A 25,580-nucleotide genomic window follows, 5' to 3' on the forward strand; every position below is an offset into this window, starting at 1 on the left:
CTATCTATCTATCTATCTATCTATCTATCTATCTATCTATCTATCTATCTATCTATCTATCTATCTATCTATCTATCTATCTATCTATCTATCTATCTATCTATCTATCTATCTATCTCTTTTCCCATTACATACTTTTATGGCTTATTGATTCGATTTATCACCAAAAAAATTGCCGCTCCAGTGTTGCTCCAGGCATTGGGAACCCAAACAAAACCTGTTTCCTTATCGCTCATTAACTCCCATCAACAAGATTGTTGGAGGTCCGGGTGGTCAGACCCCGCTGAGCAGTTTTATTTTATATCCTGTATAATCAATATGGTCTGTCATGGGAAAAATATCCTTGAAATGTCCCTGGAGGACCCATGACAATTTGATAATCCAAAACCAAAACCATGAAAAATCCAGTAATCTAGATTTTATAGGTGTTGAGAATATCAAAAAAGAAATAAAAATACCTCTGGCTGCCCAAACACATACAATGGCTGTCGGTCGATACCCCCATACACATTAGATAGTCGTCAGACTTTTTTATGTTATGTGTTTGGGAACCTTTAGGACATGTTCACACAGCTTTTTTTTCTGAGCATTACTTCCCATCCCAAGTAATGAAATCATAAATCTGATTCTCGGCATAGAAGTAATGACGGATAATATAGATGATATCAGTGGTGAGTAATGGAAGGCGAATTACCAATAAATCGTATTTTTGGAATTCATCTCTAACATGTATATTTTGAGTCTACATCAAATATGTAATCGGAGGTTCACTATATGGACAAAAATTGGGACCCAGCTCTTAATCATTGAATTCCGGTGTTTCCTTCAGTCCCTCAGGTGTATAAATCCAGAACCCGCCGTGCAGTCGCCATTACAGACATCTGTGATAGAATGGGTCATTGTAAAGACATCACTGAATCCCAGCGCTGTCCTGTAATAGGACGTCATCGATGTAACAAGTCAGTACGTGATATTTCTTCCCTCCTAGATATTCCACCATCAGCTGAGAGTGATATTATTGTAAAGTGGAAGCTTCTAGGAACCACAGCAACACAACCACGAAGTGCAGACCACGTAAAGTTACAGAGCCGGGCGCCGAGTGTTGAGGCGTATAGTGTATAAAAGTCGCCAACGCTCTGCTGACTCAATAACTGCAGAGTACGAAACCTCCTCTGGCATTAATATCTGCACAAGCACTGCGCCCCAGGAGCTTCATGGCACGGGGTCCGAGCAGCTACAAAGTCTAAAGTGTTTTACTTTATTTTAGCTTCTAAGTGAAATTCACGGGAAAATCTGCAGCGGCTAATGCACACTGTTTTGGGTAGCAAATTCGCACCAGGATTTTCTGGATATGCGACGGGTGTGGATTTAGTCTAACACAGTCTATCAGTGTTGTCTGAAGTGTTCCCTTAAAGGGGCTGTCCAAGATTAGAAAAAGGGTCTGGATTTTTTCCAGATACGGCGCCCCTCTTGTCTAATGGTTTTATCCGGTAATACGTTCTTTTGGATGGGAATAAGCTGTAATACCAGACACAGCCCAGAAACAGCGCCACTTTTGTTCATGGTCTGTATCTAGTATTACACTTCAGTTCCATTTACTTTAATGGGAATGGGCTGTAATACCATATACCGCTTCTGGACAGGAGTTATAGGTTTAGGTTATAGTTCTGTGATAAGGAGAAAGATCTCCAAGTTATACAAGTGTATGCTGGATTTTTATGTTTGTAAAGAGTAAAACGCTAACATCTATATGTATAGTAGATGGGGATTACAGTTGTAATGGCCGCCGCTCCCACTGTTCCCCGTCGTCATATACTGACCTCTCCATGGCATCCTCTAGCTCTTGGTGGAGACCACGTTCCTGCCTCACTCTTTTCTAATTGCGGCATCCCATGCTGCTCTCTCCTTCTGTGTTTCATACACTACCTACTGCGTGCGCTTGCTGACTCCGCCGGTCTTTAGGGCCAGCGTGCACCTACTACTTAATTCTCCCAGGGTATAAAAGGAACCTCCCCCTGTCCACCATTGCTTGAGCAATTTGGATCCTCCTAGCTTGCTAGTGATATCTGATCAATTATTTGTTTTTCCTGTGTCTGACCTCAGCTTTTACCTTGACTCTCCTTGCCTGCTGCCTGTCCTGACCTTCCTAGTGACCCGTGGCGCACCTCTGCCGCCTGCCCTGACCTTTGGCTTTACCAACCGTGCTCGTCTGCCGGTCTATGCTATACCTAACCCGGCATTCGTCTGCTGTTCCTTTACCATAACGACGGCCATCGCTAAGGGAGACTTCTCTGGGATGTAGTGAATACCTGGGGTTCCCTTAGATTCCGCTATCTGGTTTAGCCCCATGTGACCCTTGATGACACAGTGGGTTCCCACCATCCTCTGTAGGCCCTATGACAGTCTCTCTATCCACAGGCCCCGTTACAACATTCAATAGATAAATGTTACAGATACATTATGAATTGGTTATTGTACTACTTTACTGTTACACTAGGCTCTATTGCCACATGCAGGGTCATTTTAACAACTTTGTGGGACCCGTGGCAAAGATTTAAAAGGCAAATCGGCCCACACCCAGAAGATGTTCATACCACCCCTGTTATCCCACAAAACAGCTCTCAAGGGTTTATGCAATTGTGACCCAAAATAGGCGTTTATGGGAGGGTCTGTGGGTGTTCCTGGGTGGATCGAGGTAGGGCTTAAAATTTCCCTGGAATGGTGATTCAAATTTTAGGAGATCTCCACCCAGGACAACAGGCTCAAAAGCTCCATGTAGTTCCTCAGACACCGGCATAGACCGCCCCCCAGAGTGCCTGCCACTGATCGCCCACCAGAGTGCTTGTTACAGATCCTTACCCAAGCGGCTCCCTTCAGATAAGTGTATACCGCAATCAGACAGTAGATACAGCGGTCAGATAACATCACATAGCCCCAACATACATATTACACACACTGCCCAGGTGAATAGTGCCATACAGCAGAGGCGTAGCTAGGTTCTCAAGCACCCGGGGCAAAGATTCAGTTTGGCGCCCCCCCCCTCAACCTCTTTCCCGATATCTCCTTCCCCCTCGCCGTGTTTGTTTTCTCTACCAATCAACGAGTCATTTCTTTTTATGTAACGCGAGCATAAAATTATTTGTACATTTCACAAGCAATATGGTTCTATACACAACACCAGAACCAAGCTCAGTACATATATACAACACCAGCACAAATACAGCTCAATTCAGTGCAACCCCTGCTGTACAGGTGTGTACGGCGTAAAACTACAGCTCCCAGCATGGCCAGAACAATGGTGAGGATATGCTGGGAGATGCTGTTTCACAAAAAATAAATCCTATCATAATCACACCACCATCATCTCGCTGCAGATCATACAGTGACTACAGTGCTGATTAGAGGCAGAGTGAACATTTACATTAGGTGACTCACCGGTGACGTCTCAGATTCTAGTTCTTTTTCTCCATCCGGTCCAGACCTCTATGATGACTTCTCCCGGTCACAGCCCATTTCTGCAGTTTGCCGCTCACATGTCTTCAGCTTCTCACTTTTCCAACATTTCTGCACCTATAAATAAATATAAAGTTATCATTATACCACACACTACACCCCTAAATATAATAGCGCCAAACACTGCACCTCTAATTATAATAGCACCATACACCGTGTCCCACACACACACTGTGCCCCCTGTAGATAGTGCCTGCCATAGAGCCCCCTGTAGATAGTGCCTGCCATAGAGCCCCCTGTAGATAGTGCCTGCCATAGAGCCCCCTGTAGATAGTGCCCCCATATAGACCACCCCTGTATATAGTGTCCCACAAATAACTCCCCCTATAGTGCTCTACAGATAGCCCACCCCTGTATATAGCCCCCTGTAGATATAGCCCACCCCTGTATATAGAGCTCTACAGATAGCCCAACCATGTATGTAGCCCCCCTGTAGATATAGCCCACCCCTGTATATAGTGCTCCGCATATAGTCCCCCCCTGTATATAGTGTTTTACAGATAGCCCACCCCTGTATATAGCCCCCCCCTTGTACATATAGTCCACCCCTGTATATAGTGCTCCACTAGATAGTCCACCCCTGTATATAGTGCTCCACAGATAGCCCACCCCTGTATATACTATATACAAGGGTGGGCTATCTGTGGAGCACTATATACAGTGGTTGACTATATGTACAAGGGGGCTATATACAGGGGTGGGCTTTCTGTGGAGCACTATTGGGGGAGCTATTTGTGGGATACTATATACAGGGGTGGGCTATATCTACAGGGGGACTATATACAGGGGTGGGCTATATCTACAGGGGGACCATATCTACAGGGAGACCATATCTACAGGGGGACCATATCTACAGGGCTGGGCTATACACAGGGCTGGGATATACACAGGGGGGCTATATCTACAGGGGTGGGCTATACACAGGGGAGCTATATCTACAGAGGGGGGCTATATACAGGGGTGGGCTATACACAGGGGGGCTATATCTACAGGGGTGGGCTATACACAGGGGGGCTATATACAGGGGTGGGCTATATACAGGGGTGGGCTATATACAGGGGGAATATATCTACAGGGCTGGGCTATATCTACAGGGCTGGGCTATATCTACAGGGGGGCTATATACTGGGCTGGGCTATCTATGGAGCACCATATACAGGGGTGGGCTATATCTACAGGGGGCTATATACTATATAGCCCACCCCTGTATATGGTGCTCTATAGACAGCCCACTCCAGTATATAGCCCCCCTGTAGATATAGTCCCCCTGTATATAGCCCAGCCCTGTAGATATAGTCCCCCTGTATATAGCCCACCCCCTGTAGATATAGTCCCCCTGTATATAGCCCAGCCCTGTAGATATAGTCCCCCTGTATATAGCCCAGCCCTGTAGATATAGTCCCCCTGTATATAGCCCAGCCCTGTAGATATTGTCCCCCTGTATATAGCCCAGCCCTGTAGATATAGTACCCCTGTAGATAGACACCCCCCGTAGATAAAGTCCCCTGTGTAGACAAAGTCCCCCCCCCCCCCCACAGATACAGCCACACTTCTATTACAATTAAAAAAAAAAAAAAAACATTTCAAACTCACCTTATTCCCGCTCCCACGCCGTCCGGCAGCCATGGAGATCTGCTCTCTCCTGCACAGGTCTCCAGGGGGTTGAACGCAGCGTTTATGAAAGGCGCTGATTGGCTGGGCAGGATGACTTTCCCTGTCAGTCAGTCAGCGCCTTTCATCGACGGAAGCGTCACTGGTACAAAAGGACACCAGTTTTCCACCCGTATTTATGGGCACGTTTTCGCTTCAAAATTGCACTAATCGGCAGCCCCTTCTCTCTAGCAGTGCAGGGTAGAGAGAAGGGGCAGCCCTTTCCATAGTAAAAGTAAAAGAAATTCATACTTACCCGGCCGTTGTCTTGGTGACACGTCCCTCTTTCGACATGCAGCCCGACCTCCCTGGATGACGCGGCAGACCATGTGACCGCTGCAGCCTGTAATTGGCTTGTGATTGGCTGCAGCGGTCACATGAGCTGAATCGTCATCCCGGGAGGCCGGACTGCAGGAAGAAGCAGGGAGTTCTGGGTAAGTATGACCGTCTATTTTTTTTACAGGTTGATCTATATTGGGATCGGAAGTCACTGACCAGGGTGCTGAAACAGTTACTGCCGAATGTTTAACTCTTTCAGCACTCTGGACAGTGACTATCCCCTGACGTCACCTGACGTCACACGTAATTACGGAAGCCCCATAGACTTCTATGGGCCTGCCCGTGCCGTTATTACGGCCTGAAATAGGACATGTTCTATATTTTTCAATGGCCCGGGCACCTTCCCGTACGCATACCCGTGGCCAATAGAAGTCTATGGGCCCGTAATTATGGGCCGTAATTACGGGCCATAATTGAAGGCTTTTTTATGTTCGTGTGCATGGGGCCTATGGGAAAATATTGAAATTCAACATCAGGAAGAATGGCAGCCAGTAGAACCAAGTGACTATGGGGATTCCAGGAGAGCTAGAAGCTCCATACATATAAATAACATATCTATATATAGCAGGTGGGTATTACCCCTAGGTAGTCACTCAGGTTATTTTTCAGATCACAACTGGATATCTGCTTTTACCATATTGATCTAGAATGAGATGCGGTGAAACCAAACCTTTTTCTATTGATTACATGAATCCTTACATATGATAAAGGGCTTTTCAGACCTTCATATTACAGCTCCATGTGGGGTCAGACGCCGATCAGCCAGAACATTAAAACCACCTGCCGAATATTGTGTAATTCCTCTCATACTGCCAAAGCATGTCATGCATGGACACCAAAAAGACATCTGAAGGCGTCCTGTAGTATCTGGCAGCAAGACGTAAGATACACTATATGGACAAAAGTATTGGGACACACCTCTTATTAATTAAATTCAAATCGGTCCCATTGCTACAAGTGTATAAAATCCAGCACTCGCCATGGAGTCGTCTTTACAGACATTTGTGATAGAACGGGTCGTTGTAAAGAGATCACTGAATCCCAGCGCGGTCCCGCAATAGGACGTCAGCGATGTAACAAGTCAGTTCATGAAATTTCATCCGTCCAAGTTATTCCACCATCACCTGTGAGTGATATTATTGTAAAGTGGAAGCTTATAGGAACCACAGCAAATCAGTGGGGACCACGTAATGTTACAGAGCCGAGGGCTGAGGCACATAGTGCATGAAAGTCACCAACGCTCTGCTGACTCAATAACTGCAGAGCTCCAAACCTCCTCTGGCATTAATATCCACACAAAAACTGCCCCGGGAGCTTCATGGCACGGGGGCCGAGCAGCTGCATGCCAGTCTTACATCACCAAGCACAACACCAAGCGTCAGATGGAGTGGTGTAAAGCCGCCGCCACTGGACTCTGGAGAAGAGGAAACCTGTTCTGTGGAGTGATGGATCACGATTCTCTATCTGGAGTCTGATGGACGAGTCTGGGTTTGGTTAATGCCAGGAGAACGTTACCCGCCTGACCGCATTGTGCCAGCTGTAATGTTTGGTGGAGGAGGATAATGATATAGGGTTGTTTTTCAGGTGTCGGCCTCTTCGTTCCTGTGAAGCGAAATCTTAATCCTTCAGCACACAAGACATTTATGACAATTGTAGCTTCCAACTTTGTTGGAAAAGATTATTAAAGAGAAGGCTTAAGGCCCCAGGCATTTTGCATCTACAGGCTCCTATGTCCCATACAAATTTACTTCTTTTTTTTCTGCAGAGTTTACTAAAGGAACCTTCTATAGACTGTAACCCTGGGTGGTCCGCTAATTTATTGCAGACCCAAATCAGGCCACTTTAAAAGCCCCTTTAAATTGTACCTCTAGTTATACTGACTCATGTACTGACTGTAGGTGACCGTGGGTAGTTTAAGCAGCTGGATATCCAGGGGATACATTTACAAAGGGGGCTGTTTTGTTGAATTACCCTTAAAGGGGTTGTCCACTACCAGACAGATTATCCAATGGATAGGTCATCAGTATATGATCTGTGGGGGTCTGACACCCAGACCCCGCACCGATCAGCTGCTACGGCTGCCTGCGGGCACCGGACGTTCATGCCGGAAGCAGATGGCTCCGGTCACGAAATAGCGGCAGATTCAAGTGAATAGGAGCAGAGCTGCAGCTCGGCCACTATGCAATGTATGGAGCCAACTGCTTCCAGCCCCATACATTGCATACTGTGCAATGACATCTGATGCCTGCATGCAGCCGGAGCAGCTGATCGGTCTGGGGCCCGGGTGTCAGACCCCCACAGATCATATACTGATGACCGGTAGTGGACAACCCCTTTAATGTGATTAAATTCTAGCTGCCTAAAGTCACCACTAGAGGGAGCATATTTTGCACTTATTTATTTGGAGGTGTATACATTTGTATATGGTAAGACCCTAGTGGTGGCTGAAGAATTGCATTATTGACCTCTAGAACTATATGTATGGAGCTCTGTATCAAAAAAAACAAAGCTGCATCCTCTATAAAAATATTTTATTTAATAATTCTTTATAGAAGTTTGATGCCCTAAAAATTAAATGTTTAAAGCTAAAACTAGAACTAATAAATATTAGGATTATAATAAATATGCGGATATTTTGAGTTTAAAGGCTATGTACACCTTTACCACTATTTTTTGTACTGTCCCAAAGCATCTAAAATGTAAAATTAAGCAACTTTGCAAATAGTCCTGATTAAGTATGTCGTTTTATGTCAGGCCTGTGTCTCCATGGTAACAGACTACAAGTAAACACTATGTAGTCTGATCTTGCAGCTATGCTATCTAACATCTGTCCCCAACCTATTGCTAACCTACCACAGGTAACTTTTTTTTATTCATTACGGGGGAAAAAAGGGCAAGCTGTCTCTATAGGACCACCTATAGGTACCTTCCCAGAGCTGCTTTAAAGGAATCTCACTCAATTGTGCTGTCTACAATAGGGTGACTCTAGTTTGGCTATTAACCCAAATCTTGTTTCAAGTCTCTAGAAACTTTCGGGCATTAGGTTACAGAATAGTCACCTATAGGTGGCACTAGACAGACAGTTTTCCTCCTTCTGGAGTACCGTCATTTTGTATACATTTTCCCAGGTAACATTGCCTTTAAGACTCCCTGCCAGCAAGTAGAATCAGTACTTTCCAAGAGAAAAAAAAGGAGAAGACTCAAAGTTATGTTTATAAATTGTAATTTATTTCCTACCATTATTACCCTATAATTACTAATATAATATTACTAGGATTATATTACTGCTATCATTATTACCCTAACACTATGAGATCCCTATTCCTAAAGCTGTTGATCCAGAAGAAGGCGAAAACCCTGGACACATTCGGCCAATTTATGCCACAAGGGGAAAATTCCTTCTTGATCCCGGGAAAAGGCGATCAGTTCGAGAACCCTGGATCAAACTCGCTGCTAAATATTATAGTTTACTTTATTTTATAGTTAATTTACCTAAATATGTTATTATTATATTAATTTGTTATTATTAGATTATTATTATTATTATTATTATTATTGTGATATTTCTATTGCACATTTTTAATAAGACTATACTATAATTATTTTTTTAATGAGTTTATTCTATTTTTTATATTATCTTATTACTACTATATAACTACTAATATTACTAACATTTTTATTGTTATTTTCTTATTTATATTTATTATATCCCTATTCCTAAAGCTGTTGATCCAGAAGAAGGCGAAAAACCCTGGACAATTTGAGCCAATTCATGTCACAGGGGGAAAATTCCTTCTTGACCCCGGGAAAAGGCGATCAGTCCGAGAACCCTGGATCAAAGCTGCTAATTCCTATTACAGTTTACTAATTATTATAGGTAATTAACCTAAATTATAATGAAATTACATTTAATTCTTATATTGTTAGTATTACTTTGGTGTTGTTAATAATAATATAATGATACTACTATTGCTATCACTAATATCTAAGTCCCTATTCCTAAAGCTGTTGATCCAGAAGAAGGCGAAATCCCTGGGCACATTCAGCCAATTCGTGTCACAGGGGGAAAATTCCTTCTTGACCCCGGGAAAAGGCGATCAGTCCGAGAACCCTGGATCAAAGCTGCTGCTATTATTATATAATTATTTTTGTTATTACTCTCTTATTATTATACTATTTCTAATATTACTGCACTCTTGCTACCAATATTAATATGACTGACCTTTTTAATCTAACAATTATTAATATTATTATTGTCATATTATTAATATTACTGTCGTTGCTGTTGATGTAATAACAGTTAAGATGTTTCCATACAAGTCTTCATCTTCTCATTGGTCTGAGGAGGATGGTCCAGATGATGTTCCTCTTCCCTCTGATGTTCTTCATCATATCACGGAGGAAGGAATGCTGGCGGTTTTTCTTTCTTCTTCCTGTCTGACACTGAATTCTTCTCATCGCCATGCTGACTTCTTCCTTGGTTTCTTCTTGCTCTTTAACCGTTTTCTCTACCTCCTCCTCCTCTTTCTCTTCAACCACACTCTCTTCTTCCTCATCCTCGTTGTCTGATTTCTCATCAACCTCCATGTCTTCCACTTCATTGTCTTCCTCCTCCTTGTCTTCCTCCTCCTTGTCTTCCTCCTCCTTGTCTTCCTCCTCATGGTCTTCGTGCACTTGCTCCTCCTTGCGCTCTTCTGCCTCTCCTTCCTCCTTCTTGACCTCCTCTTCCTTCAGATCCTCACACAGATGGCTTGATGTAGGTTTGGGCTCTTCTTCATCCCACGGCCATGGCAGATATTTCCTCTGAGCTTCGCGGTTCGTTGGCATGAGGCGCTAAGAAGATAAAATATTCAGTCAATTGTCTATTGAAACGTTCCAATAACATTTTTCCATCTATAGAAAGAATATGGACAAATCTGTTATAGAGAGAACATAATAACCAGTATGATCACTGACCTCCATCTTGAAGATTGGGGATGGTAAGAATTTCGTGCAGTAGATGAGGCGCTGTAGATCTCTCTCCTCCGTGGTGCTGGGGTAAGCTGAAGAGAGAAAACAACCAGATAATGGGATCAGTCATAACATAACATAACAAAAATATTCCTTTAATCTGTCATCAATGGGACATGAAAGGTGCTTTATTTTAAAATATTCTGGATTATTGGACGGGCATAGAAAAGTATAGAAATCTTAGTTTCAATCTTCAATTTCCTTACTGGTTCTCTCTCTTCAGTCTTCCACATTATAGTACAGTTTTGTGCTAAATTACCAAATTTTCGGGATTATCAGATACAAAGGAATTTTACTGTATTTTGAGATCATCTATCAATCACTTTCTTGTGGTAAAGTCTAATTATTAAAAAAAACTCACTTATGAAGGGTCCAAGTCCAAAAGCGGATTCCTGCTGCCGATAGATGTCCTAAAGAGAAGAGAATCCAGTAAGTGACCTCTTATCCCTCCTCAGGAATGGACAGTAGGACAAGTAGTCAGTTTTACAAATGAGCAGCCAGTGATTTGTGGAATTGTTACCTGTCCGGGGCTCTTACTCAATAAGCCGCTACTTGTCTGAGTGGACAGCCGGCCACATGGACCTCTCCTGCTGGATCCAAGTCTCCTGCTACATGTCCATCACAGGGAAGGAAAAAACAGGACAATGAAGCCACTGACCTCCAGAGATCTGCTGCCCGCTGCCATCCTGTACCCGTCCTGAACTGTAGAATGCAAATCACAATCTGAAACACAAAAAAGAGATGTATTCCCCGATCTGATAAAGACCCAAAATCCTGCAACTTTCCATACGTATTAATAGTGAATGTCCAAAAATATATATATTTTTTTAAATCTAAAAAGATCCAAAATTCTGAGTTGAATAATTAACTGTTCGGGACGCCAATTGCATACGGTACCTTCAAGTTTGTGGCCTGTGATTGGTGCCTCAGGTCACATGATCTATAACCCATAAGGAATAACAGTGCACAAGTACAGACCATGCAGAGCCATAATCTGGGCAGTGCAGCGCTTGGCGGTCCTATAGCTCCCATAGATCTTGTATGAGGTGTCAGTGTGCGGCTGTATCTCTTCTTACAATCTGTGATACTGTCTGCTGAGCTGTGTATCTAATCCTATCATGTTTGATACTTCCTTCTGAGCCACTGTATCTACTCCTATCATGTGTGATACTGTCTGCTGAGCTGTGTATCTAATCCAATCATGTGTGATACTGTCTGCTGAGCCACTGTATCTAATCCTATCATGTGTGATACTGTCTGCTCAGCCACTGTATCTAATCCTATCATGTGTGATACTGTCTGCTGAGCCACTGTATCTAATCCTATCATGTGTGATACTGTCTGCTGGGCCCTATCTCTAATCCTATCATGTGTGATACTAGAAAAACAAAAGAGGAGAACCTCCAGCTCACCTTGTAAGTACAAATTGATGTACTGTAGACTTCGCACGGATCCTCGCGTCGGCACGCGTTGTATGAGTTTCAAGAGAAAGAGGTTTTGGATCCAGCGTAGCTGTAACTAAAAAGGAACTCGTTCCAAGTTTAATGAAAAAATATATCCATTTAAAAGAGGTCAATCGAAATGATGTCCTCAGGTGCTGGGAGAGAAGTAGGAAATGAAGGAAGCCTACGCGTTTCAAACGCTAGCTGCGTTCTTAGTCATGGCTGGGATGAACGCAGCTAGCGTTTGAAACGCGTAGGCTTCCTTCATTTCCTACTTCTCTCCCAGCACCTGAGGACATCATTTCGATTGACCTCTTTTAAATGGATATATTTTTTCATTAAACTTGGAACGAGTTCCTTTTTAGTTACAAACATGTGTGATACTGTCTGCTGAGTCATTGTATCTAATCCTATCATGTGAGATACTGTCTGCTGAGTCATTGTATCTAATCCTATCATGTGTGATACTGTCTGCTGAGTCATTGTATCTAATCCTATCATGTGTGATACTGTCTGCTGAGTCATTGTATCTAATCCTATCATGTGTGATACTGTCTGATTTATCTCTCACAAAGGCGTCAGAGTGTGGAGCAGGATGAAGACCATGACAATGTCCCCGACAGGAGACGAAGACGTGGTCAAGTTCCACCGCGCCGTAGGTTGCAGCAAGAAGGAGCGGACAGAAGCCGGTCCCCATTACGACCTGAGCCAATAGAACAGTCTGAAACGACAAGTGGCCATCGTATTAATAGTGAGACCGAGCTCAGAATTCCTGGAGAATTCCAGCCTGGGTCTACTCCATCAGCTACTCAGGAGAGATCCGAAAGGCTGGAGGAACCAACACAAGACCCCAGCACCAGTGAGCCGCTACCAAACCTGCAGCCGTCCTGAGAAGGAATCAGATCTCCTCAGCAAACATCTAACAGGCTGGTGGAGCCAACACCAAGCACCAGTCAGCTGCTTCCCAACCAACAGTCGACAACAGAGACCACAGACAGCAGACCTGTGCAGAGAAGACAACGTCGGCGAGGCAGGAGAGGCAGGCAGATTGATAGACTCCCATCTCGAACCTTTACTGAAAACGAAGACATCCAGTCCTGCACTATATGCCTAGAGGACTATGAGATTGGAGAGCAAGTCACCGTTCTGCCATGTTCTCACATATTCCATCTGCCTTGTATTGCACATTGGATCCCGACAAATCCACGCTGTCCCTTGTGCCGCGTCCATGCCTTTCAAAGAAAGAGGAGGAGAGAAGTACCAACAGCTGTGGTACAGAAGAAACACCAGCAGTACAGGTATGATCACTGACATCTATAGTATTTTTGTGAAATCATGGCTGGAGCTTCGGCACCAGTATATTGCTGAGTGATTATCGTCTGGTCTGATTATTTTTTGTTTTGTCTACAGTACCACCTAGTCTTCTTCATCATCTTCACCTTGGACGCCAGAATCTAAATCTGCACAGAGACCTAATAATAAAATATCCCTGATGCCGTTTCCCAGAATCCATTTATGTGATACTGGCATTTCCCTTCGGGTATTAATAAAGTTATCTTATCTTATTTTATGCCTGGGACTCCCTTCTATCTTGGATATTTCATATTCCATCTCGGTTGGATTGGCGTTTCGACTACTACTACGTTTTGGCCTAAGACTTACATTACGCCTTAAAACTGGTGAGAATGGTGGCGTTCCCATGTTTACATAAGAGCAATGTAGGCCCCAAGATTACAATATTTAGGGTGATTGATATAAATTGTAAAAATAAAAAGCACAGAAAAGTTACTCTTTTTTTAGGGTATGTTCACAAAAGAAGTGCAAGTCACTTCTTGGGCCGCTTTTGGAGCCGTTTTTCCTAGACAATATTAAAAACAGCTCCAAAAACGGCCGTAAAAAACGCTGAAATCCTTGAAAACAGCTCTGTATTTTCAGATATTTTTGAGTTTGCGTGTGAACATACCCTAATTTCCATCAATGTACAAATGAATAGAAATTAATTACTAACATATACACCATCCAGACATAACATTAAAACCACCTGCCTTGTGTAGTCCTCCTCGTGCTGCCATAATAGCTCTGACCCGTTAGGACATGGATTTCAGAAGATCTTTAACCCCTTAGTGACCACTAATACGCCTTTTTACGTCGGTCACTAATGGGCTTTAGGCTAGGCTGACGCCTTTTCACGTCAGCCTAGTCTAAGTCCTGCACGGGTCTCCCGTGCAGGCAGGAGCCGGGGCTCTGCTGTCTGATGACAGCTGAGCTCCTGCTCCAACGCCCCCGATCGAAGTTTACTTCGATCGCGGCCGTTTAACCCGTTAAATGCCGCCGTCAATAGCGACCGCGGCATTTAACTTTGTTTACAGAGGGAGTACGCTCCCTCTGTCACCCATCGGCGGCCCGCGAATGAAATCGCGGGTCTCCGATGGGGTGTCATGGCAGCCGGGGGCCTGATAAAAGCCCCCAGGTCTGCCCTGGACATATGCCTGTTAGGACGCGCCGGAGGCACGTCCTAACAGATTGCCTGTCAGATTTACACTGACAGGCAATAATGCTCTTGTATACGAAGTATACCAGAGCATTATAGCAGCGATCGGAATATCGCACAGTAAAGTCCCCTAGTGGGACTAATAAAATAAGTCATCAAAGTGAAATAAAGATTATTAATAAAAAGTACAGTAAAAAAAATAAATAAAATCATTTTTTTCCATAAAAAGTGGTTTTATTTAGTAAAAGTGTAAAAAAAAAAAAAAAGTACACATATGTGGTATCGCCGCGACCAGAATGACTCCATTAATAATGTAAATATGTAATTTAAACCGCAAAGTGAACAGCGTAAAAAAAAAAACGCAAAAAACCATGGCGAAATTGCATTTTTTTTCCATTGCCCCCCAAAAAAGTCATAATAAAAATGAATCAATAAGTCCCATGCACCCCAAAACAGTACCATTCAAAACTACGTCTTGTCCTGCAGAAAACAAGCCCAAAAAATCACTACATTGATGGAAAAATAAAAAAATTACGGCTCTTGGAAAGCGACGATGCAAAAGCAAATAATTTTAGTTCAAAAGTGTTTTTATTGTGCAAAAGTCGTAAAACATAAAAAAACCTCTACATATGTGGTATCGCCGTAATCGTACCGACCCATAGAATAAAGGTAACAAGTTATTTACGTCGCACAGTGAACGGCGTCAATTTAAAAACGCATAGAACAATGGCAGAATTTCAGTTTTTTTTTATAATCCCCCCCAAAAGGGTTAATAAAAGTTAATATAAAAATTATATCTACCCAAAAATGGTGCTATTAAAAAGCACAACTAATCCCGCAAAAAACAAGTCCTCAAACAGCTATGTAGACGAAAAAATAAAAACATTATAGCTCTTTGAATGCGACTATAGAAAAACGAATAAAATAGCTTGGTCATTAGGGCCTAAAATGGGCTGGTCACTAAGGGGTTAAAAGTGTCCTGTGGTATCTGGCACCAAGACGTTAGCAGATCCTTTAACCCCTTCCTGCTCCTTGACGTTCTATTCCATCATGTTACTGCAACAGGAGGCCTAACAATGGCCTCCGGGTTTGTCATCTACGGAAGCCTAGTTTGTCCTGCCTTAGGTTTGCTGTCAGTGAGTAACTGACAGCACTTTTACACTGGACTACGCATGTAGTGCAGTGTATTAGAATAGCGATCAGGGATTCCTGACTTCAAGTCACCTAGTGAGACAAAAAAAAAAACAGTTGTATAAAAAACCTTTTTTCAATATTAAATCCTTTATTTAAAAAAACAAATTGTTAATTAATAACTATTTTGTGTGGTATAAACATATGCCTTACACCACATTTTCTGTAATTTTTTCTGTTTTTCACTGAATGTATCAACCAAATTTTACCACTAACATAAAGTTCAATGTGTCACCGGAAAACAGTCTCAGAATCACTTGGATAAATAAAGGCATTCCAAAGTTATTACCACATAAAGTGACACATGTCAGAATAGACAAATGGGCTCTGATCCTTAAGGCCCAACCTAGGCTTCGTCATTAAGGGGTTAAGTCCTGTAAGTTGTGAGTAGGGGTCTCTATGGATTGGATTTGTTTTTCCAGCACATCTCACAGATGATCGATTGAATTAAGAATATGGAGGCCAGGTCAACACCTTGAACTCTTTGTCATGTTCCTCACATCAGTCCTGAACGATTTTTGCAGTGTGGCGGGGGCATTATCCTGCTGTAAGACAGCACTGGCATTAGAGAATACCTTTACCATGAAGAGGTGGATTTGTCTGTAGCAATGTTTAGATAGGTGGTCTGTGTCAAAAAACAGTATGGGAATACCAAAATAACCACCTTAAGTTCCCCATAGAAAATGGTGCCATAATCTGTCAAATCAGATTAAATTCTAGTGTTGGGTCCCAGTGACTCCAACTGAGGGGCTTGCATTTAAAAAAAAAAAAACATTATTCGTTTTTAGCATTGGATAAAGCAAAGGAGAAACAACAGGAACCTCTCAGAGGAACCTCTCAGAGAGCGGCGCTGTGCTCCGTATACTGCAGGAGCAGTAGTACAGCGAGTACATAGAGTACAGCGGGGCCGATCACATGACGAAGAGTCGTGTCGTCACCAAAGAAGACTGTACAACTAGACTTCCGGTTCCTCATCAGCGCTATAAAAATCTATGAAAATCTCAGAAACAGCACCAAGGGGGACGGGAATGTATATTAGCGAGTTTACTCACATGTAGCATCTATGGCCGCGGGCCGTCGGTTCCACTCACCTCCTGACGCCCACAGCCATGGATCTGTGAGCGCTGGTCCCCATCTCACTTCCGCTCCGGTCCGCCAGGGTGACGACGAATGGAAGACGGCATTTAACACCCGTGACGGGCACTACGAATACGTAGTGATGCCCTTCGGACTGTGTAACGCTCCTGCAGTGTTTCAGGAACTCGTTAATGATATCTTCCGAGATCTCCTCTATATCTGTGTTGTTGTTTATCTCGATGATATTTTGATTTTCTCCCCAGATCCGACGACTCATCGGAGGCATGTCCGTCAAGTTCTACTACGATTAAGGGAGAAACATTTATACGCCAAGCTGGAGTAGTGCGTCTTTGAGAGGAGTTCTCTGCACTTCCTGAGCTACATCATATTGGATCAAGGTCTCAAGATGGATCCTGAGAAAGTGAGAGCTGTCCTGGAGTGGCCACGTCCTCAAGGTCTGAGGTCCATACAGCGTTTCCTGGGATTTGCCAATTTCTACCGGCAGTTTATCTCAAACGTCTCATCACTGACATCTCCTATTTCCACCCTTACCAAGAACGGTGTGAACGCCAAGGTGTGGACCCCAGAGGCAGAGTCCACATTTTTTAGTCTCAAAAAAGCCTTTACTTCTGCCTCAATCCTCTATAATCCTGACTTATATATACAGTTTTCTTTGGAGGTGGACGCCTCTTATGTTGGTGCAGGCGCACTTCTGTTCCAGAGGAGCCCCAAAGGAAAGGCAGTAGTATGTGGCTACTACTCGAGACTTTTTTCTTCTGCAGAGCGCATTTACTCTGTTGGGGATCAGGAGCTACTGGCCATCAAATTGGCTCTGGAGAAGTGGAGACATCTGCTGGAGGGCGCAGCTCACCCCATCCTAATCTACACCGACCACATGAACCTCACCTACCTTCAGTCCGCTCAACAACTAAATCCCTTTCAAGCCAGGTGGCCGCTGTTCTTCACCCGTTTACAATTTGTGCTCCACTATGTCCCGCTGACAAGAATGTGAGGGCCGATGCCCTGTCCAGGTCATTTGAAACGGATGACACGGTGGAGTCTCTTCAAACTATCATAGACCCGTCCTGCATTATCACTGCCAATCCTTTGCAGGTTAGAGACATCCCTCCGGGGAGGACTTTTGTTCGATTAGCAGGCAGGAGAAGAATTCTCCGATGGGGACACAGTTCTAAACTGGCTGGGCACCCTGGTGTTCGTAAAACCCGAGACCTGATTGCTCGTCACTTTTGGTGGCCCATGCTGCCCAAGGATGTTGTGGACTTTGTCTCTTCTTGCACGGTGTGTGCTTCTAACAAGGTTACTAACTCCAAGCCTGCCGGCCTCCATCAACCTGTGCCTATACCCAATGCCACCTTGCAGCACATTGTGATGGACTTTGTCAGTGACCTTCCTCCCTCAGCAGGATGCAACACTGTCTGGGTGGTGGTGGACCGGTTCTCGAAGATGGCACAATTTATCCCGCTGACCGGCCTACCTTCTGTTCCCCGAATGGCGAATCTCTTCATCCAGCACATCTACCGCTTGCATGGCTTGCCCTTCACATTTTTATCCGATCGGGGGTTTCAGTTTACCTCGAGGTTCTGGAGGGCTCTCTGTAAACTCCTGGATGTGATATTGGACTTTTCCACAGTCTATCACCCCCAGTCCAATGGACAAGTCGAGAGGATCAACCAGATCATGGAGAATTATCTCCGTCACTTCATTTCCTTACAGCATGATAACTGGGTACAACTTCTTCCATGGGCCGAGTTCTCGTACAACAACCACACAAGCGAGTCCACCACTTCCACTCCGTTTTACATTGTATACGGTCAACATCCTAGAGTCCCTCTTCCAGTGTCTACTACTTCTCAGATACCCGCTGCTGACTCTGCATTTGGGGACTTCCTGTAAATCTGGCAACAGACCCGGGCATGAAGCGAAAAGCGGATACAAGAAGAGAGCCGCCGCAGTATCTTCCAGGTACCAAAGTCTCGCTGTCCTCATGGAACATTCGTTTGAGGGTGCCTTCATACAAGTTTGCTCCCAGGTTTCTCGGTCCTTTTGAGATTCGGCAACAGATTAACCATGTCTCCTATAAACTGCGGCTGCCTCCTACCTTCAGAATCCCCAACTCCTTTCATGTGTCCCTCCTGAAACCAGTGGTCCTGAACTGCTACAGCAAGACTTCCTGTTCCACAACTGCTCCCAGCAGTTCTTCTGATGTGTTCGAGGTGAGGGAGATCCTGGACTGCAAGAGGGTAGGAGGAAGGACTTTCTATTTCGTGGACTGGAGCGGGTTTGGTCCTGAGGAGAGGTCCTGGGAGCCGGAGGAGAACCTTGATGCCTCTGCTCTTGTTAAGAAGTTCCTCTCTCGCTCTAGTCCCAAGAAGAGGGGGCGTAAGAGGGGGGGATACTGTAGCGTCCAGGGCCATCGGGTCCACTCACCTGACGCCCGCTGCCATGGATCTGAATCTGGATCCCAGGAGACGCCAGCGCTCACTTCTGCTACGATCTGCTCTGTCCCGTAGGGTGCGCGCGCACGCTCGTGCCCTCTCTTAAAGGGCCAGTGCACGCACATGTAGGAAATCACCATCATCAACACACATGATTTCCTGGACTATAAGAAGGGCCCAACCCATCTGATCCTTGCCTGAGCATTGTTAGTATACCCCAAGTCTGTCTTTCAAATGGTCCCTTACTGTTTCCCGTTCCAGTTGTTACCCGTGCCCTGTTACCCGTTCCTGTATCCCGTACTGTGTTCTTGTTCCTGTGCCTACTAGTTGGAGTCGTGTCTACTGCACCTGTGTCATCCGCCACGTCCTGTGTTACCTACCTCCATCCGTGCCAGAGCTGCGGCCACTGTCTGGACTATCCTGGTACCCTTGTGCGGGACTTTTCTATTTCTGGGGTTCCCTGTTATTTTGCCAGCTGCCTCGCTGCTATGGCGGTGCGGCCTGGTGGGTCCACATACCCACAAACCGTGACATCACATAATGCAGTGAGAACACTGCTAATAATTTTTAGTCCCCGCATAAACCCTTTAAGATGCATTGTGTACAAGCAGTGAATCCACCGCACCTGGCCACGTTTTAACCTCCTTATTCTCTCTCCTCCTCTTCTAGGTGTTGGTCCTGAGCCTGGTACTTGGAACCACCATGATTTGCTTAGTGACCCGTATCTACTAATGTCTGGGGACTGGTAGGTCATTCTATTTTATCCAAATACTAGATGTATACTGTGATAATACATCACCTGTAGTGTTACTGTCAAATCTTCCCCCTGTACATGGACATAACTATAGCCCTAGTAGCCATAGAAGCTGCTATGGGGCTCTGATGCTGAGGGGGGCACCTTTGGTTGCCAAAACGTCATTAGTTTTTGTAAGGGAAGATCTGCTTTATTGCAGCATAACCCTTCCACGACAACCAACGTGTATATATACGGTGTAGGCCAGGAGGGAAGTATGGAGTGAGGTCACGGACTGAGCTCACTCCATAATTTGCTGGTGTTGGTTGTATGTTACAACTGACAGTTCACTGCGACGAGCGAAATCGTAGATTACTACGATCCCACTCGTTTAACCCCTTAGATGCTGAGGTCAATAGTAACTGCGGTAACTAAGCCATTAGAAAGATGGGGGTGGCCATCTCTGACGGCCCATTGCCCCCCTGCGATTGTGGGGTGCCAATGGTCGTCATTGCAGCTTGGAGGACTAATGTAGGCCCTCAGGTCTGCCATCTTTGCACCCCTGGCAAGGCTTAATAAGAGCAAGTAAAGAACACGATCAGGGGCGTAACTAGGAAAGACTGGGACCCATAGCAAACTTTTGACTGGGGCCCCCCCTCTCCTGGGTGTCACACAACCCCCCCCCTCTTGTAGATAGTGCCTTTTTTACAGCCCCCCCCTGTAGATAACGCCATACAGCCCCCCCTTTGTAGATAGCGCCATACATCCCCCTGTAGAGAACGCCATACAGCCCCCCTGTAGATAATGCCATACAGCCCCCTGTAGATAACGCCATACAGCCCCCCTGCAGAAAACGCCATACAGCCCCCCCTGTAGGGAACGCCATACAGCCCCCTTTGTAGAGAACGCCATACAGCCCCCCCTGTAGAGAACGCCATACAGCCCCCCTGTAGGGAACGCCATACAGCCACCCCCCCCCCTGTAGGGAACGCCATACAGCGTCCCCCCCCCCCTGTAGGGAACGCCATACAGCGTCCCCCCTCCCAAAAAAATGCGACCTACAGTGTGTCCTACAAAATACATGTATCCCCTCTCCACAGGATCTCCACAGGATAGGGGATACAAGAGTGATCGCTGACAGCGATAGGGAGAACGGGGGACTGAAAGTCCCCTGAACTTCTCCATGAAAAACCTTTGACTTCCGGCGTCTGCGCAGCTCAATAAAAATGAAAGGAGCGCTGGTCACGCATGCGCACAAGCGCGACCGGCGCTCCATTTATTTCTACGGAGCTGCCGACACAGAACCCGGAAGTCCGAGGTTTGTGATGGAGAACTTCAGCGGACTTTCAGTCCCCCGTTCTCCCTATCAATTCCAGCGATAACACATGTATCCCCTATCCTGTGGATAGGGGATACATGTCTTTTGCTCTATTTTGCGCCTTCAGGACCAGACACCGTTTAGCCCTTTTTAGCACGTGTTCGTTAAATGGCTATAACTTTTTTATTTGTTTTTGCGAACGACGTGATTTTTGCGATGTTTTTTCCATAGACAATGCAGGTTTAATTTTTATCGTTTTATACACACCTTTTTTGCTATTTTAGAATTTTTATTCATAAAGTTTGAAAATAATAGTAAAAAAATAAGCTTTTTTACATTTCAGCTATTTTTTTTTTGGTAATAACATAGTTTTACCCTAAAATAGACCTTTTATTTGTGATCGTCATTGTCTACCGTAAATTTTAATATATTACATGTCTATATTAGGTTAATTGGGTCAGCGCTAGCGTTACAGCAATGATGGGCGGGGGGGAACTGTTTTTTTTTTTGGGTGGGTATTTTATGTGTATTTATTATTTACATTTTTTTTGCACTTTACTTTATTATTTTTTTATTACTATGGTCTGTCCCCCAATGGTCAAAGAAGACCTTTGGGGAACTTTATATATATTTTTTCTTTCTTTTACACCATGTTTTTCCACTGTAACTGGAGCTGCACAGCAGCCCCAGTTACAGGGGAAATCAGCCCTCTCATAGTCACGATTGTCACTAATAGGGCTGTGCTCGGTCTAGTAAGACCCAGCAGCAGTCTGCCACTAACGGCACCCGGCGATCATGTGACCAGTCACATGATCACCGTGAGGAATAGAGACAGCGGCGCTGCTGCTGTCTCTATTCCTGTACACAGCACGCATTCAGCGCTGTGTACAAGTGATCAGAGAAGACAGAAGCAGCGAAAGCTGCTTCTATCCTCTCCTCAGGGTCCCCGGCAGTCACTGACAGCCGGAGACCCGACATTCAGCTGCCCGATCGCGCGGGCAGCAAGTTAAAACCCGAGCCGTAGAAAGTCTATGGCTCGGGTTTTAAGGACCCTGACCGCTGGCCGTAAAAATACAGCCAGCGGTCGGGAACCAGTTAATGGCAGAGCGGGGAGATACCTCCCTGCTCTGCCGTAGTGTTCAGTGGCGTCCCGCTGTAGCAGCCACAGCGGCTGCTAGCGGAGCCTCCGGCCATGGTGGGGGACCGTGCTGGCGGGCGACACGGGCCCCCTCATGCCGCGGGCCCCGTAGCAGCCACTACTGCTGCTACGGCGGTAGTTACGCCACTGGCCTCTGGCTTCATACTCTTCTGCCCAGGTGATATAGAGTTGTGCGTGTAGAGTACCAATACCTTGGCTGTGTAACTAGCTGTACAAGTCTACAGGCTCTGTACAAAAACGTGTATATATTATATATTTTATGAGAAGGATGTAAAATCTTGTACATTAGGTTTACGTTTACTACACCCATCATCTCAGGTTTACAAGTATAATGAAATGCAATGAAATTTTATAATTGATTTGCTTCCTAGATGCAAAATTAAACAACTCTCAAAAGAGTCCGTTAAAAACCCTACCATTTTGCTGCTGTAGAGTCTGTTTAACTCCTTTACATAGCTGGTTGTCCTGCTGCTTATTCATGTATTTTATTCATTTGTATAGCGCCAACTTATTCTACAGTGTTGTATATAGTAATCACTCACATCGGTCCCGGTCCTCATTGGAGCTTACAATCTACATTCCAAATAAGCCTAATGATTTTGAAGTGTGGGAGGAAACGGGAGTGCCTGGAGGAAACCCACGCAAACACGGGAAGAACATACAAACTCCATGCAAATGTTGTCCTTGGTCGGATTCAAACCTATAAACCCAGCGCAGTAAGGCAAAAGTTATTGCGGACGGGTGCTGACACCTGCTTTCTTTGCTCTACACCCTCACTTTTCTTAGTGTTAGATATAACAGTAGGGAGGAGGAGGAGAAGAAGGTTGTACATGGCAGATCAGAGTGTAGAGAGTGAGGAAAGTATCCAGGAAGGGCAGATCACACAGGCTGTTCGTATAGGGTGAAAATAAAGAGCACACATGGCAGTCTGCAGGGAGTGAAGCACACAGGCTGTAAATCAGTATATAAAAGAACCCACGGCAGAGTCTGCTGGGGAAGGTAGGGGGAAAATCAACCTCCTCAGCATCAGTGCTGGTCAGCACAAGGGAGAAGAGATCCCTCATGAGCTGTAGAAAGAGAAAGCAGTACAGAAATGAACCTGTGCTGATACATGAGATAGTGAATGCTGCAGCATCCTGGAATCAGACCTCAACATCCAGCATGTAATCCTGGGAGGGACATGAAAAAAAAAAAAAGTGAATATCAGGGGTGTGAAAGTGAATGAAGGATTGAGGATTACAGCTTGCAACTTTTTTTTTTTTTTTTTTATTTAACTCCAGGTAACCACTAACCTGTAAAAATATAATATATATTTTTTTACATAAAAGGTGTCTGTATTCTATTAGGCTATATTCACACATTAGGAATTTGTGAAACAGCATCTGTTTTCGGTTTTGCTTTGCTGGTGTGTGTGTGTGTGTGGGGGGGGAGTCTTTTTTATAGAACAAAGAAAAACTGATATGCTTAAAAAGCGATGGAAATTGATGTGCATCCATGTTAATTCACTGTAATTTAATCCAATTGCACATATGCCGTTAAATGGATTACATGGTGTCAACATAGCCTTACAAAGAAAATGAGAAATTATTTTGCTGAACTTACAAACTTGAGGCAAATATTGAGATAGCGCAGATCTCCATAATACTTCTGCTCTTGGTGGAATATCCCGACCGCTCTCTCTAGCAGTGGAGACAAGTTGCTCTCTTTACCTCCCTGGGGATATGCTTGTTCTGCCCATTTTATATACCTACAACATAGAATAAGTTCAAGTATGAGAACGGTTTTTAACAATCCGATAGCTAGCACAGGGATTGCACAGGATCATAAAAACATGGCGGCTTTCTTCCAAAAAACACTGCTACAGCCGACCACAGGTTGTGTGTGGTACTGCAGCTCAGCGCCATGTTGAGCAGCCATGATTTCCTTATCCTGTACAACCACTTTAAAATGAAAACCTCTATGAATAAAATAAAAAAAATGATAGAGTTATACTAGTGGGCACAATGACCTCCACTAAACACCCAAAGTGCCAATAAGAGGGACTGAAAAGCAAGAACTTCCTGGTTATGTGATCACATGATCCCTCTTAGCCAGTCAGCAGTTAAGAAAAGGATCATATGATGGAGTTTGAGAAGTCCTGCTCACGTGGGTTTAGGGTAATGGTTTCCACTTTCTCGGCATAAAACAGATGCATAAAACCTTTTCCAGGTCACTTATCTATGAAGTCTTCTAAAAAAAAATAAAAAAAATGGCACTTTTCTGGAGCTCCGTCCTACCCATTCACAAATCAAAGGTTTAAAGATTATGACATTCTTGACAGAAAAAGCAGTCCCCACAGAGGGGCCACAATATTCTCAAATAAGGACAGCAATGTAATGATTATGCTTTACAGGATTTCATCCCCCATGGCTGCTCCACCAAGTCATGCTGTAAACCCCCTCCTTTATCCTTCTTCCATAATCCCCATATGCTTAGTAATGACTCTTGTAACTCGACCTCATACAAATAAGTGCAATATGACGGTCAATGAAAACAACTTTCTTTTAGGTGATTTTTTTTCTGTAAAATTGAAATGAAACAAAATAAAAACTTCTCTCCATACAAGCACCCCATCTATCCTGTGCTCACTTACAATGCACCAACAAACTATTAGCCAACCTAAATATCATTACTGTTATAGAAGAGTCCATCAACAATTGACATACCGGTCCCAAACATCCAAAGGATCATCTCCAGTGTAAAAGTGAAGTTCCAATTCAAAGGCCCTTAAAAAAAAAAAGAACTAAATGAATAAAGAACCAAAACATTATCCCTCCATGTTTTGGCAATACAAATATTGGTTACACATCTCAGCTTTTTTAGGCGCTTATTTCATGTCACTATAGATCCTTCATCCACTGATCCCCCTATATAATCATATACTACAAAGACGTGGAGGATCTCGTTGTAAGACGGCTTCAGATGGAAACAATTTTTTTTTTGTTGCATTTGTGACCATTTTAGTTTTGTTAGTAAATTTTTAAACGGAGGAGCCCATGGCACCTAAGCACATGGCCGAGGAACATTCTGGTGAATAGGCACTTACAGCTCCCGCACATGTTGCATAAATGCTGCAGAAATTGACCCGCGGCGCAGATTCTCAATTTGCAGCATTTCAACTTATCTTGCGTAAAACGCTGCAGACTTTCGGTACGGAGATTC

General features: G+C 44.3%; 1 long non-coding RNA gene across 1 annotated transcript; it reads right to left on the minus strand.

Moving 5' to 3' along the window:
- Positions 1 to 23,876: 23,876 nt before the first annotated feature.
- On the minus strand, positions 23,877 to 25,146 carry LOC142664526 (uncharacterized). The gene is made up of 2 exons (XR_012851303.1): positions 25,085 to 25,146; positions 23,877 to 24,126 (listed from the first exon to the last, which is right to left on the minus strand). It is a non-coding gene; the product is annotated as an uncharacterized LOC142664526 (long non-coding RNA).
- Between the last annotated feature and the right edge of the window lie 434 nt (positions 25,147 to 25,580).

Source organism: Rhinoderma darwinii, chromosome 12, assembly GCF_050947455.1.
Source record: "Rhinoderma darwinii isolate aRhiDar2 chromosome 12, aRhiDar2.hap1, whole genome shotgun sequence".
NCBI lineage: Eukaryota > Metazoa > Chordata > Amphibia > Anura > Rhinodermatidae > Rhinoderma > Rhinoderma darwinii.